A 5793-nucleotide genomic window follows, 5' to 3' on the forward strand; every position below is an offset into this window, starting at 1 on the left:
AGACTTTCAGTATTAACCACTGAGGTTTATGGTTATACCAAATCTATGTTCACGATCTTAGTTTCATGCCACTATGTACTAAGTGAAACCCAAAGTTCAACACCACTAATGAATTGACAGTGAATTCTAATATTCAAGATCTTACTTGTTACCTAATGAAATCTCTTTTTTTTTTCTTTTAAGTGATCTTTATGAGCTTGCCTTTCACCAAGGCAACTCTTACCCTAAAAGATCCAGTTTATTTTTTTTTTGAGATTTCCTTACTTCCTTTTGTCACTATAAAGATTATCCTACCTACTTGTTCAACATATCACAATGATGTCATAAGTACTTCATTCAGTTTCGGTCTTATGTCAAGTATCGAAATTCCGAATTGAAGCGAAAGCCACCCTTTTTAACCTTCAAAAGATGCCTTTCAATAATTCTCAACAAGTTATTGATCGTTATTCAATGGGAAACCAAGCAAGCACTTTAATGTCTCTCTTGACTTTGAAGGAAGTGATTTATGCCCAGAATCAATTGTTTTATGTCTACTTACGACATCACAAATTATCCCTTAAATTTTGCTTTATTTCCTTATCTTATACACCCTATGCATGAAAATTTTTAATTTTCCAAACTCTATTTCTTTTAAAACTGCTCAATAAAGCGCTATAGGCAACAGAGATACAAACGTATTATGAAGAAAGGCTTGGGATAAAGTGAAAGTTGACTCAGCGGCTATCCAAACGGTTTGGCGATTTGAAAAAGTGCATTTTATGGAATGGCGTGTAAAAAGGAAACGTCATTTCTCTTTCCTGCGTCATCTTCGGCATGCCAATTGTTCAACCATCTAATCAGGTGCTATTTTTTAGATAATCCAAGATCCCAGCCGGGTTTTTTCTCTCTCTTCCTTGTACGTATAAAAGGAATTGGAACAGTACTCTCTCAACTTTTATCACTTACCAATCTCTCTCTAAGAACACCGGCGATTTTATGCAACTGTTCATCGTCTTCTCTAAGCTACTAAAATGGCAGACTCGTCATCAGTTCACGATACTTCAGTTCGTCAACCACTTCTCACAATCAAACCACAACAGAACCTGATCATCGATCTCACCCCATTTGTCTATGAGACATACATGTTGTATGTGGTTGAGTGTCTCAAATACTCACCGCTCGTCGACGTGCTGACGAAAGTCGAAGTTGTTTCAATGTCTTGCCTGTCTCTTGTCTACTATACTGCCTTCTACGACAAGATTAATGAACGAGTTCACTTCGAACTTCACGATGAGAAGACCTCCATCTCTAAGCATCGATTTTGTGCCCTAATTGGTCTTTCTCAAGATCAATCTCTAGTAAACCCTGACTCCATTACCACTGGTCAACTGTTTTCTATGTTCTATCAGATGGGATATACTGAAACCCTAACCACCATTACAAAGTTCAAGAAGTCCTGCCTTCCTCCTCAATGGAATGACCTTTTCACGTTGATGTTCAAGGGACTTTCTGAGCGAAGCGCTGGCTCAGATGGTGTGAGCAAGTCTTTCATGAATGTGTTGTATGGGTTGTTCCATGGGATTGACCTAGATTATGGGTCTATTATCTGGCAGTAGTTGGTTCAAAGCTTGGTCTCTTCATCCACGCATTCTGAGATCTCATGTGGGCGCTTTTGGTCTATCATCACCAACTAGGCAACGGACCGCCTTCGTGTTCCAATAATGGCCGATTCACTGCTCTCATCCATTGCTACCTTTCATATGAAAAAAAAAATCATTGTCACTGATCCAACCAAGTTCTCTTTTATTGGATCCATTCCTGAAGCAATGCTCGATCGTATCTCTGCATCGAGTAACGTTCTCCAACAGTATAGGAAGCGTCCATCGGCTGGTCCAAGAGAGCTTACGCCTGCCATGATTCGCTCCACTGAAGAGGCTGACAAGCCAGCCAAAAGGGGTAAGAAGCCTGATACACAGAAGGAAGGACCTGTCATTAAACCAACTAAGGGGCAAACCCCCAAGAAGCGAAAGTCTGATAAGGCTGCAACTTCTCAGGCGCAACCGAAGAAGCAGAAGAAGCCTGCTAGGAGGCTTATTCTTCAGTCCACAAGTGATTCTGATTCAGAATATGTCCCTCCTAAGCATTAGCACGCTCCTCCTTCAGAATCTGAGAGCGAAAGCTCTGTTGAAGAGGCTTTGGGCCGAGGTGATAGTCCGCCTCGCTCCCCTACCCCAGAAATTCCGGTTCGCTCTAATCTTCCTTCACCTCCACCTGTAACCATCCCGATATCCATCCCTCCTATATCTCCGATTACCACCACTCAACCATTCACTATAATTCCTATCCCCGCTCCTATTTTCACAGATACCACTACTAACACTACTACCACTACTACCACTACAACCACAAAACCTCATTTTACTGTTCCTAATCCACGAGTAACCGAACCACCTGTCACAACCGTACCTCCACCTACTTCAAACCCCTTATCTCCCACACAATCCACTGAAACAACCCCTTTTCTAGGCGGTGAGGACTTGGAATTTGATTCCACATATTTCAGTCCTTACCGAGTGAAGAGAGATGATGATGACAATGAGCCTGTCACAAAGCGTCATCTCAAGTCGGTAAATGAAAAGCTTGATCAACTGCTTTTATCCTCTTCCTCCGGTGCTTATTCTGAAGCTGCATCGAAGGCCTTGCTCTCCTCTATCGTTACAGAACACAGTGCCACTTTATCTGCTGCAGCCGAAGCAATCGAAGCCTCTACTTCCCAATGTCAACAAGCCTCTATTGCTGTTGATGCTTCTACTATGGAGTGCATGGAAGGGACCGCAAAAGTCGATAAAGGAGTCTTTGAAGCTCATTTGTTTTTAGATTCCTTGCAGGCTGCTGCTGCTAAGAACGCTCAAACTGTCAATGCTTCAATAGAGAATCTTCAAAGGTCTCTCCAATCTGAACGCTCAAACCTTGAAGCTGCACGCCAAGCCATTGAAGCAGCCAACGAAACTCTACATGCTGACGCCAATGACCGCTTAACTCAACTGGAGGCGGAGTTAGCTGTAGAGAATCGTATTACGGATGACCTAGACAGACGCACTGCACAGCTTAAATTGCAAATCCACAAGCTGTGTTTTGCTAATGTTGAGGTTAATGACCTAAAGTTAGAAAGGGAGGTCATTAGGAGTTTTGCTGCTGATGTTCACTCCATCCTCCTCCATCTCATTGAAGCTCATGATCCGATCATTACTATAACCATCAGGTGTCATCTGGCATACAAGCTCCGACCGGCATTGGACATCCTTAGTCGTGTCGAGGGTGTTCCGGTGAACGGGTTCCAACCAAAACAAGGGGTAGAGAAGGTGACAACTCAACCTCCTTCTAGACCAAAACCATCTACTGAACCGAAGGGTAATGAAACTTCGGTCAGCAATAAGGAGAAAAAGAAGAAGGAAATTGGCGAGGACGACACAGACAATGAAGATGATGTCTATGCTGAGAATCCCAAGAATCCCTTCCAGAAGGTTAAAGTCTTTGAAAAGGAAATGGAAGAAAATATCAAGAAACAACAAGCTGAGCTAGAGCAGAAGCGAAAGGAGGCGGAGCTCCTAGAGAAGAAAAAGTCTGTGTTTCTTTTCTGAACCATACTCTCGCTTCAAAGATGTGCAATCGACAAGCCAAGCATTCTCTGGCTTGAGCCAGTAATGTTCTTTGGACTTGACAACTCCAAGGATGCACAGTTTGATATGCCAATCACTCGAAAGGCATTTATCTTCCACTACTTCAATTCGACTGCTGCCATTCCGTACCCAGACCCAAAGGTAGACAAGGATCTTTTGGAGTTTTACTTAGAGTTTGCTCAACCCCAATACCTGACTTGGAGCTCAAAGAAAATTACCACTGTCAAGGTTGTGAAGCCCTATTCAGCGGGGAAGTTTATTAATGTCAAATTTAGGGTGACTCGAGGAACCGAAGGCTCAGTCTGCCACTTTACCCTCGCTGATCTACCGAACCTTAATCCCCATGACTGGATACTCCTCAACAACATTCTTCTGTCAAATCCTCAGGAGTATTAGCCAATAATTGATCATGTCAAGCGTATACTTGTTTGCTACATTCATGAGGTAGCGAAGATGGACCAGGAGATTGCCTCTGCCATACACAAGCGAACAACGATCAAAACTATGGGCAGAGCTGGCAATGTCAACACTATGATCAAGGGGAAAATAGATTCAAAGTACCACACCATTATGTTCATCAAAGGCGAAGGTCAAAAATGTATGTTCCCTCTTGTGGAGAAACACCTCTTCTCAACGTCTTGCCTGGATCACATCTTGTAGATCATTCAGAGGTGCGATCAGAACAGTGCTGCTGATAAGAAATTATTCACTGACATGTTGAGGTGGTACATACAGTTTAGACAGACACATCTCGCTATAATTCGTCGTTTGTTTAAAGTAATAAAGATGGTGAAGCCTACTCAGAGGAAATGATCTCTCGCCTCATTTGACGCAAAAGGGGAGATTGTTGGGTCTATTAGATTACGTCATGGGCTCGGTCCTTAGCCCAGTTTTGATTGCCAGTATTGGGCCTGTCCAACCGTGCATATTTTTTTACTAGGGTTTAGTATATAAGTTGCATGCATGCAGAATTAGAAGTTATCGCTTTCATTTTTTATTTTTCTCTGGTTTTTGTAAACCCTAGCTCGCCTCTACAGCGGAAGTTCTTCATTGAGCTCTGCTGAGGTGTGACTTTATATTGAATCGTAAGCATACATTTGATTCTATTCTGTGTTCATTCTCTTACTGTTTTGACTTGTTTGATTTCAATAATCATACCTGTGAAAGATCTAAACGATCTAGAGTTTAATTCTCATCAATCATAAATCATTTAACACATAAAAGCATGTTAGGCATCATTCCTAAAATAAACTAGTGCTTGTGTTTATTAAGGTGTATTACCTAAATCTATTAGACACACTCCTCACAATCATTGCTTAACATTCTAAGTTTAAGTCTAGAAATAAATCCATATTCCTAGTTCGATTAAACTAATGCTCTGATACCAACTGTGACATCCCCATTTTCAAGGCCAGAAAAGACCGATTTTGTATATGCTTTATAAAAATCAGAGTATCTCTTTTAATAAAAAGGTTGTGGAATTTGTTCCAAGTAAAACATGATAAATACGTTATCAAAGCATTTTCGAAGAAAAGTATTTTTATTCATTTTAAAACATCTGGGATGTCATTGTCAATACATAAACATAAGCATAAAAAGAACTTACATTCATTATCACTAGTGATTTATATCTCCTTAATCTCTCAGTGTAATGTGACTTCATATCAACACCTGTGATATAAATAAACTGAGTGGGTCAGGCTGGGAAACCTGGTGAGTACATAGGGTTTTCAACCCCCATTAATATAACGATTATGTTTAAACATTTAAACAATTAACCCAATTACCCATCCCCATTATCTTCTTTATTCTATCCTAAGAATTCAGCTATTCGTCGTTTATTTATTCCTAAGGGTTTGTTTAAAGGAATAGGCATGGAATCCATCGTTGCCAAGGTTTACTCAACAGGCACTAAATCCATAGTTTCCAAGGTTTATCTCGTTTATTGATAGTATCATTTCCGAGACTCCTCTTGCAATACAGGTCAATGGGTTTTATCTCGTTTATCGATGGTATCGTTTCCGAGAATCCACTCACAATATGTGTCGATGGGTTTTTAGAGTACACCTGGTGAATACACAGTTCAAAACACCTACAGGTTGCGAGCCTGCTAGTGTCCACTGGACTGTCTGGA

Source organism: Lactuca sativa, chromosome 3 (assembly GCF_002870075.4).
Source record: "Lactuca sativa cultivar Salinas chromosome 3, Lsat_Salinas_v11, whole genome shotgun sequence".
NCBI classification, from domain to species: domain Eukaryota; kingdom Viridiplantae; phylum Streptophyta; class Magnoliopsida; order Asterales; family Asteraceae; genus Lactuca; species Lactuca sativa.